Source organism: Silurus meridionalis, chromosome 5 (genome assembly GCF_014805685.1).
Source record: "Silurus meridionalis isolate SWU-2019-XX chromosome 5, ASM1480568v1, whole genome shotgun sequence".
Taxonomy (NCBI): domain Eukaryota; kingdom Metazoa; phylum Chordata; class Actinopteri; order Siluriformes; family Siluridae; genus Silurus; species Silurus meridionalis.
This window is the reverse complement of record NC_060888.1, coordinates 7,434,232-7,447,267: the sequence shown is the minus strand read 5'-3', so window position 1 is coordinate 7,447,267 and position 13,036 is coordinate 7,434,232. Positions and strand designations below refer to the sequence as shown.

Sequence of the window (13,036 nt, the reverse complement as noted above, 5' to 3'; positions counted from 1 at the left end):
GCCAAAATGTATTTAAAATGGTTCTCAACAGCAGTACAAAAGGCATTGAGTTGTCTGATTCAACTGTGTCTATTCATAATACTATACAGCATAATACTGAGGACATAGTGCCCCAAGAACTAATACATTAGCAGCAGAAATCAGAAAGAGATACCAGCACAAATAATCTTTGCGTGGTTCCTTTTTCTACTTTTTTCTACTCTATATCTCTTAAAAACAGCAGTCATGAACATGTGTGCTTGTGTGTAGGAAGTAAACATAGACCTGAGGGCACCTCCAGTCCAACACAACCTCAACCTGCCTATTTTAGTATCACCTTTGGAGCTATATAACTTGGTATTCTGTGATTTTGTGTGGTTGCACTGAGTTATAGGTTTTGTTTTGTTTTGTTTTTTTATATGAGGTATATCTAACATGGCTATCCAGTGTTATATAAATATGGGAGACATAGATTCAGTAAATACACAACATGACTTTATGCATTTTATATTGATCATATATTATTCAGAAATTACCTATTTAAAATAAAAAAAAAATCATGAGAAGGTATGTGTTTATACTAACTGTAGTTAGGTTACACATATTTTCCCTTTTGTCTTGCACTTGCCTCAGGCTTATTCCCTAACCAGCACACTTCTGTGGACTTCTTTTAAACTGCATTCAATGTACAATAATTAGACTTTATCCCAGGACAGTCCTTCAGTGCTCAGATATAGGCATCATGGTGCACAATTTAACATTTTTTTTTTTTTTTTTACCTTTAGATTATTTACTTCTGGACTGAACAGACATAAATTAAATTCAGTGACATTTTAGTCAAGCTAAATGTCTAGCCTTTATTAATAATTATTAATGACCACTGCTGGACTCAGTTTGCTGAGCCTGCCAAGGACCCTACATAAGCTACAGTTCTATTTAACCAAAAGAAACAGTGCATATAAATGAATAACTGCTCATTCGTATGTAATTAATTAAATGCCTGAATGCACATATCTATAGAGCATTGCAATTCTTCTTTATTCTTATTTTTTTCTATTCTTTGTATAGATCCTTGTATATTTATTTGGTTAAAATTTGGAAGAACATAAAAAAGTTATATTATATAAACAGAGTGTAGCAGGAAATATGGAGAATGTATACATTTTATAAGGATGTAAATAAAAACACCTGGTCAGATAAATTACTTGTTCACAAGAAATACATCTACTGTGCTGTACATAAAGCTGGTATATAAATAGTTTCTTTTTAAATAGTGTCTTTCTCTACTATTAGGCTCTTAATTATTTGTATCCATCCAATATCCAAATAAATGTCTTTCCCATTTTCTACCCATTCCACCTGTTTATTTTTGCACTGGTCGAAGCAAAGATAAAAATAATTCACACACATTAGAAATGCTACAAAAACAGTAGTTTGTCTTTTACTAATTTATTTTAAAGCATTTATTGCTTTATTTAGACATTGTTTGTGTTACAGAAATCCTCATATAAAACAGTAGCTATACAGACAGAGGAATCAATATTCTTAATATCTATGTATCCATGTCACAGCCCCATCTAAAGAGGACCAAATTTGAACAGGAAAATGAAGTGCCTCTTCATTGCCAGAGCACAGCACTGAAAACTTATTGAAATATTAGTGTGGTTGTATTGATATTCCCATATTTGGATTCCCATATCATGAATGAACAGGCTCCAAAAAAACAAACAAAACGAAAAAAACAAAACAAAAAAAATGATTAATTTTATATTATTTTTAATGTTATATCAAATGCTAGTATATATATATATATATATATATATATATATATATATATATATATATATATATATATATATATATATATATATATAAAATCCCCAAAAAAGCTATAGACCTACATGCCTCAATATGGTGAATGCCCACTTTCCTATTAGCTTCATTATAGTCACTGACTAATTTTGTTACTAAATTAAAGGTTTGCTTAAAGATTTAAGCAAAAATTTTAAACTGTTATAATAACCTGAGATTTCAAGTGGCTTTTAAAAGAGAAACTATTTTGAGAAAGAGTGAGTTTAAAAACCAATAAAGACAAGCAAAGATTATTTCACTTTTAAAACTGCAGTTGTTATTCCTGACTCTAAGAGAAGAGTCTTTATCACTTAGTTTAGAACTTCTCATGAATTTAAATGAACACAAGGGATTTTTTTTAAATGCCTGGGTGTTTCAGATCATTTAAATGTAGATTAAAATAAATCTAAGCTGGTGGAAATAGGCTTTATTTTAGTTCAGAAGATCTTACTGTAGTCTGTCGAACATACATGGCTTTTGAATATCAGTGCTCTACAGCAGAGAGTCTTGAGCCTTGGAGCTACTTGGCAACAGTTCTACAGTATATTCCCTAGATTCACTTCGGTATTTGATTCTGTTTCAGTGGTAGATTATCCATGGGAGGGTGTAATGTTATTCCACAAGTCCATCACTGTATATTTACAAACAAAAAATAATATTTAGAAATTTATTATTTCCACCATTGCTTACTGTTTTTTCAAAACAATTACAAATGAATGAAGCAAAAATCACCACTCATTATTTAACAGAGTGGGAAGCAATTATCTATATATATATTATATTGTATAATAGAAACAGCAATTATCTATTTATTTATATTTAATTGCAGACCAAGTTTTTCCATCAAACATCATGGCATCTTATGTAAGTGGTTAATGAGATTGATTGTGTACTTGATTTCTTTACATATTTTTACCAACTTTTAAAACAAACAAATATTATATTTTTCAGTAATTATATATATTAAATATATTCATTGCCTTGTTTGAAATGAGACATTATCATGACAATCCAGCTGTAAACAGACTTACACATGAGGTGGGAGTAAACTGATATTATATATTTGTGAACTAACTTAAAAGAAAGTAATATTTAATATGACATTTAATTATTATTTAATCTGACAGATATATGATTCATTAATTTCACAGCTGTTTCACACCCTTCAGGGTTTTTAGTTTGATCTTGGACCTTGGTTTGATCTTGAGCTGCACTCTCTGTGGAGTATATTAATTAGAGCACACTTAGCAAAAAACTACCATGTGATAATCTGTTAAGCCGTAAAGCACGATGACAGCTCCAATAACAATTAGAAAAGCATAGCACTCTTTTATTACTGGACATGATGACTTATGGCAGCATATGACACCAGATATGACAGGTTTCTTTTGTGTTATGTGTTATGATTTCTGTGTTATGATGATTTATGATAGCATATGGCATCAGATATGACAGCTCTATTACATGCCTACGCTTGTGTCATGAAAAAGGACACGTGACACACTAGACTAAACAGTGAAAATCATGCTTAAAATGCATAGCTCTCTCTCACACACACACACACACACACACACACACACACACACACACACACACAATCTAACAGGTATCAACCGGAGGTAGGCTAAACCATCTGGGCAGTACATGCTTTGCAATTACCCCACTTAGACCAAGCCCAAAGACATCCTCCAGAGTGGGGTCTATATGAGAGATAGTATAAGATATGCAACATCAGGCCTGGGCCAGAGACACAGTCATGACTGAAGAGGTCTGGGTCAAGGCTTAAGACACATACTGCAGAGGGAATCATGAGAACATATATACTATATAACATATATGAAAGCTTGTTAATGTTGTCAGGTTTGTCCATGTGGACTTCACTTCAGACCACAGTCTTAAAAATATAATTTTGTGTTTCTCTAACCATTTTTCTGTGATTTATGTATGGTTGCATCATCATCTTTTTAAAAGCTCTCTTTTGGACTCTGACCACATCACACAATGCTAGGAACTGTAATTCATATGCAGCGTAGAGCAGATCAATCTTTTTTTTTGTGTGTGTGAAAAAGCTTCAGAACATCTTTTTTGCAAAACTTAAAAAAATCCTTGCTATGTATTTACCACTTAACAACTGATTTAGAAACTTGACAATCAAACACAAGAATAAAGTAATCTGAAAAATTCTTAAACCATGATCTTTGGGCTTATTACTAATCTTTTCCCATCCTCCTTTTGTGAAGAGCTGTATGCGTATGTGTCCAAATTCTGGCAAATTCCCAACTATTTTAGACTGTTTTAAACAAATGTTTGTCCCTGATAGTGCTTAATGGTCTTCAAATCCTGACAATGCTACAACTATTAAGGGCTGGGAGTCCAAGAAAGCTAATATTCTATGATGATGTGTGAAATACAAATAGATGAAAATCAGTACAGACCTAGATAATGAGTTGGGGTTCTGCAGTGAGTCAGATTTATAAACTCTGAAAACCTTCTCAAACAGCATTGTACTGTAGATAGAACTAGGGACAACAAGACTCCATTACTAATTGGACTGCAATTCGTAACACTAGACAGGACTGATACTTTAATATACCACATCAGTGGCTGGATTCTTTCCTGCATTTTATATATATATATATATATATATATATATATATATATATAAATTTATATAATTATATTGTTATAATTTGTAACATTGTACATTAATACTGAAGGCACTCAGTATTACACATGGCATTGTCTCATCAATTTCAAAGGACACCTGATGGTTTTCGGTTCACAGCTCTGCCTTATCAAGAGGTAATTTGTGACAGTCATTGTCTTCTTAGTGTGCTTTAGACCATTAGTTGTCTTGTGCAGAGGAAAGGCTGTACTGTACATACAATATCCATATTATGGGAAGAAACAAACATTAAGTAAAGAGTAAAGACAGTCAAGCAACACTTAAAGAAATAAAAGTCAGTCAATCTAAAATATCTCAAGAACTTTAAATGTATCCCAAAGTGCAGTCACCAAATCCAACAAAAGATATGATAAAACAGGCTCTCATGAAGACCATCCAAAGAGAGAAAGACCAAGAGCTACCTTTGCTGCAGAGGATAGGTTTATTAGAATTACCAGCTTCAGAGCCGATTTACATCACCTCAGGTTAAAGTCCGAGATAAATGCATCTCAGAGTGCAAGCGGCAGACATATTTCAACATCCACTGTACAGAACAGACTGAGTGAGTGAGACCTTCATGGTTAAATTGCAGCAAAGAAATTACTGTGGAAGAACACCAAGCAGAAGAGGTATAAGAAACACAAGGACTGGACCAATGCTTGGTCCAAGAAACACAAGGAATGGACATTAGATCAGTGGAAAACTGTGATTTGGTCTGATATGTCCAAATTTGAGATATTTGGTTCTAACTGCTGTGTGTTTGTAAGATGTAGAAAAGGGTGAATGGATTGTTCCTGAATGTGTGGTTTCCACTGTGAACCATAGCATGGAGGAGGAGATTAGTGGTGTGGGGATGCTGTGTATGACACTGTTGGTGACTATCGGTCAAAAGTTGATGGCACACTAATCAGCATGACATGATAGTTTGAATGACTTCAGTATCAATGCACAATGTTGAAAATAATAAAATCTTCTCAAGGGACAATACTATAGAAATATAAATTGGATATATTTTAGTGTAGTAACTTTACAGCTTAGATATATCAGTATATATTTTCTGTCCTCTGAAAATAACTTAACATACAGACATTACTGTCAAAATAGCTACCAAAAAAAAAAGTGAGTACAACCTAAGGGATAACAGCTGTACATCGTTTGACAATGCAAAGCCATGTGTCCTATTCATCATGTTCATGTTTAGGACCAAAAAAAATGTGTATCATGTATTAGAGCAGTTACAATTTGGTGCTTTGAGCAGAATTCTCCCATACTGACCACTGGATTTTCAACATAGAGCATCATGTCAAAAAACTCTGAGGATTTGAGAATTAGAATTGTTGCACTCCACAAGGAAGGCCTAGGCTTTAAGTGCTGCTGGTACTGGCTATGAGGCTGCTGGTACTGGGGCGCTCTGGTTAATTGAGGTAAACATGGATTTCAACATGAACTGTGACTCCCTGAAGAAGAACATAATGCCCTCCTTTCAGAAACTGCCGTGAACTGCAGTTTTCCAACAAAATAACAACCCCAAACACATGCCAAGATGACAACTGCATTGCTGATGAAGCTGAAGGTGAAGATAATGGAGTGGCCAATTATGTCTCCAGACCTGAAACATATTGAGCACTTGTGGGGCATCCTCAAGTGTAAGTTGGAGAAGCGGCATTTGTCTAACATCCATTAGCTCCGTGATGTCATTACGGAGGAGTGGAATCCCAGGATCCCAGCAACAACCTGTGTAGCTCTGGTGAATTCCATGCCCAGGAGAATTAAGGCAATGCTAGATAACAAAGGTGCTCACACAGAATATTGACACTTTGGACACAGTTTTGACATGACCACCTAGGGTGTACTAGCTTTTGTTGCCAGTTATTTAGACAATATTGGATGTACGCTAAGTTATTTTAAAAGGAAGTAAATCTGCACAGTGCTATACAAGCTGCACATTGACCATTCCAAAGTATATCCAATTTTCATTTTCCTTGAGGATACTATATATATATATATATATATATATATATATATATATATATATATATATATATATATATATATATTATACATAAAACATTTTGATTGTGTTTGCAGACTGTGTCTCTCTCTGAAATAGAATCAGTGATGCATGAAATAAGCTGTACTCTAGAACAGCTATGACGGGAGAGAGTGATTGCTGATGTCTCACACTATTTCTTAATTAAGACCATACGCCTCTCGTGTTCAGACTCACATATTCCTCCCATTTCATTGCTCAAGGTCAGTCTGCCATCAATTTCCATAAATGCTAATTTTTATTAAAACGTTGAATCTTGGAATGGACAAATTTTAAATGGCTGAAGATTACAGTAACAAAAGCTTCCCACTCTGTTTTAATTAATTCAAAGAAGAACTCATGATGATCTTGGGCAATGGGTTTGAAAGTTTCGCCAAAGTGTTTGCAAGTCTGTACTGCTGTAATAGTGCCTTTATCTGGTTGCCTACCTGTAGCAAGTTTCTCAGACAAGTGGGAGTTACATAAAAACACTAGCAGATAGACAGTCCATTAACAATGAGTATCTGTCTTTTACACTCCTTCCTCAAATTCCCTTAGGGCTTAGGGAGAAGGGCTTACACTGTGTCAAAGCTGTTTCTGTCTCAGACATTTTCTTTTCAACTGTCGACAAAATGTATGTAAATTGCACAAGACAAGAATGTAATGATGACCAAAAATCAATCAATTATGCCAAACTACAAGAGGTTACATACATTTAATGTCATGTCATTTATATTAATAATGATATATTATTACATATTCACATATTCGTACTCTTAGTGCCGGTCCCAAGCCTGGATAAATGGGAAGGGTTGCGTTAGGAAGGGCATCCAGCGTAAAAACCAAAAATGTGCCAAATCTAACATGCGGATCATGAATACGGATGATTCGCTGTGGCGACCCTTAATGGGAAAAGCCGAAAGAAGGTTTTATTCACATATTCGTACCAAACATTTTCAGTACAGGGCTTTTGGTTTTCGACTTTCAGGGCTTTTAGTGTGGAACATTTTCCTCAGGAACTTACTAAGTGGTGGACTACAAGTTTGTTTAGTCTTCATCTCGCACTTTAAGGGCATTTTAAAAATATATTTAAAAACTTGAAAACGTACACAATAATTCCAGTTGTATAAAAAAGAAACTAGAGTTAGCACAGTGTCACTGTGTCCACTCATTTCGTACCAGAAACAAGATTTTTTTGCGCATCTATGAAAATTCTAAAGAATCAATAGCGCTAGAATCAATAATAAAAAAAGTGTATTGCATTAATATGATTCACGCTATTTTTATAAAATATTATGAAATATTATTTAATATATTATTTAACCATGCAGGCATTTTACGTAAAATAAAAAAATGTAAACTGTTTAAATGTTGATTATCACAAATATTAAGAATAATAAACTATGTTAAAATAAAATGACAAGCAATTTTATGTTTTGCATTTCTTCCTCCCAACTGTACCAAAGCTGAATTGAAAAGGGACTTAAAAACTGAGGAATGTATCGAACCATGAATTTTGTGTACCATTACACCTCTATTACATATATATTATGTTGATGATGTCATTACAGGGGCAGAAAGTAAACTGAACAGCCACTTCTTGAAATTCAAAGTGTTAAAAACAGAAAAAATGGGCAAACATGAAGACATGAGTTATAGTGATATATATATATATATATATATATATATATATATATAAGTGGGCTATTGACACAAAATTTCCACCAGATGTAGCCATCAAGCCAAATATTAAATTCATACAAAGAAATCAGAACATTTAAGTATACAACTTGAGTCATAATAAATAAAGTGAAATGACACAGGGAATAAGTATTAAACACACTTTATTTAATACTTTGTAGAAAAGCCTTTGTTGGTGATTACAGCTTCTAGATGCCTCTTGTATGGAAGACCAGTCGTCTGCATTGCTCAGGAGTGATTCTGGCCCATTCTTCCACACAAATGGTCTTTAAATCTTGAAGGTTCCTTGGGCCTCTTTTATGAACTTTGATCTTCAGTTCTCTCCATAGATTTTCTATGGGATTTAGGTCAGGTGATTGACTGGGCCATTCAAGCAACTTGATTTTCTTTCTTTAAACCACTTCATTGTTTCCTTGGTCTTGTGTTTGGGATCATTGTCTTGCTGAAATGTCCACCCTCTTTTTATTTTCAACTTTCTGGTAGATGGCAGCAGATTTTTATCCAGAATGTCCCGGTACATTTCTCCATTCATCCTGCCTTCAATAATATGAAGTCTGCCAGTACCCCTTGCTGAAAAGCAGCCCCAAACCATGATGCTTCCACCCCCAAACTGTTGGTATGGTGTTCTTGGGGTGGTGGGCAGTGCCATTTCTTCTCCAAACATGGTGTGTAGAATGACTGCCAAAAAGTTAAATTTAGCTTTCATCTGACCATACTATAGTCTCCCAATAATCCACAGGCTTCTCCAAATGCTCTTACGCAAACTTTAACTGAGCTTTAACATGCTTTTTGTTCAGCAATGGAGTCTTGCGTGGTGAGCGTGCATGGATGCCATGGCGGTTCAGTGCATTGCTTATAGTTTTCTTTAAAACAACAGTACCTGCTGATGCAAGGTTTTCCTGAAGTTCTGCCCGAGTGGTTCTTGGCTTTTGGCGAACTCTCCTGATTATTCTTTGGACTCCTCGGACAGGGATCTTACGTGGAGCACCTGATCGTGGCCGGTTTATTGTGAACTGATGCTCTTTCCATTTCCGGATAATGGCCCCCACAGTGCTCACAGGAACATTCAGCATTCTGGAAATGCGTCTATAACCATTCCCATCAAAATGCTTTTCAACGATAAGATTACGAAGATCTTGAGAGAGTTCTTTGCTTTTAGCCATCATGAAGTCTTCCCTGTGTGCCTCCTGGGTAATGAGAAGCCTTTATAGGCCATCAATTAGGACTAAAGCAGCTGATATTAATTAGTACTGATAGGGGGCAGGGTTTCTCTCTCAATACTGACAGATTTCAGGTGATCTCCTGGCTTTCTATGCCATTTTACACCTTGTTATCTTCATGTGTTCAATACTTATTCTCTGTGTCATTTCACTTTATTTATTATGACTTAATTTGTATACTTAAATGTTCTGATTTCTTTGTATTAATTCAATATTTGGCTTGATGGCTACATCTGGTGAAAATGTTGTGTCAATAGCCCACTTAAAAATCCCCTTACTGATAAAAATGCTGATGTGTCAAATACTTATTTTCCCCGCTGTATATACACACACACACACACACACACACACACACACACCATCATCAGTATAATGTAGATGCTCGGTAACCTTTCGATGTTTCAGCACAGTTTGATTTTAGACCGAGGTTACTAGTAGCAGTATTGACATTTAACTTTCTGTGTGAGCTCCTGTGTCATGACATATCCAACAGTGTGAGCACCTTTTGTGAAGTGATTTTTACCACCATGCTCTGCTGCTCACACACAAACACACACACACACATACACACTGGTTCCACTTACCGTGGGAAATAAAGAGTAAGAAATTTGTGTGTGAAATAAACATTCACAAGCTGCAAATGTACCATGTTAATTTGCTTGTTCCCCCATTTTCCTGCTGCAGACTTCTGCGAAACCGTCCACATTATTGTTTTGTTTTGTTTTGTTTTGTGTATTTTTTGTTTCTTTTATCATTGATAATATGAACCTTGCTTTTATCCAGAAACACCTCGGAACCCCAGAAACTTTGGAAGGCACTGGGGACAAAGAAAAACATAAACGCCAGCATACCAGCATAGTCTATAAGTTTTGTCTACAGCTAAATCTTTTGATTTCATAATTGGTCATAGCTAGACGAAACTGTTTTTAATCCTATTCAAAGACTTTTTATTTTTGTTTGTACCCATTCATGTCATGTTTCAATTAATTAAACCATCGCAATCTTGACCAGCAGATTACTAAGGATGAAAGCACAATTGCTGTAAATGTGGCTTTTGTTTCTCCCACAAGCTTCTTATCTTTCCTACGTGCTGTATGTCTCTCTGATCTGTCTATTTGTATCTGTATTTGAGTTTAAAAGCTAAATCCAAGAAACCAAAAATATAAAATATAAGAATATACAGTACAATATACCTATACATTCTGTGTTACTGACATGATGTTTATAAATGATCTTCACAGTAGCATTTTCATCCCCGTCATAAAAAGATTAAAAGGAAAGAAGCGTCCATAAATTGATTTTTTTTTTTTATAATTGTTCAATTAAATGCTCTAAACCTATTTTGTAGATTTACTTTGGCAGGCTAGGCCTTTTAACCACATAAATAGATAGATTTTATGAAGTTTAGTCAGCAGTGCCAAGCTGGCATATTCAATTCTATACAATGGCATTGTATCTGATTTAATATGTTGGTAAGTGCACAACTAGATACATATGGATAATTAGCTATATATGCAAATTAATACTGAGTTTACTATCCTCAGAACACAAAATAAATGTTTCTGTTTTGGTGACTCAAAGCACCAACAGATTACTCTTCATATATTAGTAGCATTTTGGCCACTACATTAGAACATGCAGTCAAAAGATCAGCTTTTTAAATCAGTCCTCTGTTTTGCACCCTAGGCTTAGCAACAGCAGCCAACTTCTTCCTCTTTTTAGGAATTGGCAGTAGCAAATGCAATGTCTCGCTCTGCCTCCTGCAACCAGGGCGTTTAGCTCAGTGAAAACCATTCAAGCGAATAAGAATGATAAGGGTAGGAGGGAGGTATAGGGATGGAAAGGAAAGCTCTACTGATAAACACAACGTGTATTTTTCCTGACAAGAGATGTTAATTATTAGTGCGCATCCAGGCTAATGAAGAAATCACAGTTTCATTAAGGGGGGGACTTAGGGTGGAGGAGGTTGGTTGTTGCCGGAATGAGAGACAAGCCAGCCTCCAACTGAGCTTCTTCTTGTCATAACATTTCCTGGCATATTACCTCCTAGTACACCCAATAGCTCATCTCTCCTAGTTCATGCCACAGTGTTGTGCTGAAGATTCATAGGCACCATAGAGATCTAGCTGACAGATGATGTGCTATGAGAATGAGGCATGGATGATGAAGCCCTGAGGTGAGCAATGTTATGGTTGAAAACATGTCAGAACGAATTTAGTTCATATTGCACTTTTAATACATCAAGAAATAATCAAAGCTACAAATTATAGTAAATCAAAAATACTGTAGTTATATCAAATGTTATGACAATATCACTCTGTAGTAATGCAGACTTGTTTACAGCAGAAGACTAATTAGTAGCAACACTTTTCTTTTGGGGTGACTAAATGTTGAATCTGCCATAGCCTGCTAGCTAGCTTCCAACAACCCATCTTAAATTATTGATATATTTAATATATATTCACTTATTCTTACACTAGTTGTGCAGTTAATGGCTGTGTGAACTAACATATGAATGCGAACCAGTGCAAACACACAAGTTTTGTTTGGATTTTTCTTTTAAACTTTCCCCAAAACACCTTGGGCAAAAAGCAAAAAAACAATAAGAATTTTACTTTGCACCTGCTGTGCTTTATGAGCAGCATGCTAAACACTAAAAGAAAAATATATTGTAATATAATATAATATATAATATAATATAATATAATATATAATATAATATAATATAATGTAACTCTTTTAATCCATTTTGACACTGACAATTCCAAATCTTTATCTTATAGTACTTTCTCCTTGTCTCCTTTTCTCCTCAGCATCTCAAATCTTAGCTGCCATCTCAACATTTTGGTTTCACACAAATGAATTCTCAATCTCAAATGAATCAATGTTTCTCAATCAGTGGAAACATTGTATGTCTATTTCCAATGTGAATGTAATTAAAATATCAGTAAAAGTGATAAAAACGTAAATACCAGTCGCAGCGTGATCTTTTTTTCTGATTTAAACTTAATATAATCCCCTGTACAACAGTTTGGAAAATACTATTCATTCTCTTTGTATCTCCTATTTTTGTTACTGTATATAAACACTTTCATCAATCGTGACTGCTTATGGCAAATGTCATTGCTTTTATGACATCTGTCAATGGTTCAGCCCACTACCTACACCATGGATGTCAAACTGAAATTCTGCCAATTCTGGCAAATGTATTATTTAAAACACCACTTATTTTTTTTCAACATATTCATTTTTCCTAATCATTTTTTAAACAGAGGGCCTCACTTGCACTAAAGGCAGCAGATTGTGACAAATATGACAGATTTGCCAATGTGCTTTTAGTGCTCACTGGTATCCAGGCACTTTCTACGCTACAGGTCTGTATTAGAATTTTTTTTTTTTTTTTTTTTTTTTTTTGAGTGGGTTGAAAGGCATAAAGCAACAGTCTGAATATGGCTTACATGGGAGTTTAACAGTTATTATCTACACCTAGCAAAGTCCTGTAACAGACAAGATGTTTTAGTGTATTTTTATGTAAAAAGTCAAAAGACTTGATCACTATATGGTCACTAAAATATGTCGCACTTCACACTG

The 13,036-nt window shown here is 34.7% G+C and overlaps 1 protein-coding gene across 3 annotated transcripts in view; it reads left to right on the top strand.

Moving 5' to 3' along the window:
- Positions 1-13,036, top strand: part of frmpd3 (FERM and PDZ domain containing 3) — a 143,722-nt gene that overhangs the window by 71,089 nt on the left and 59,597 nt on the right. The window lies entirely within an intron of this gene.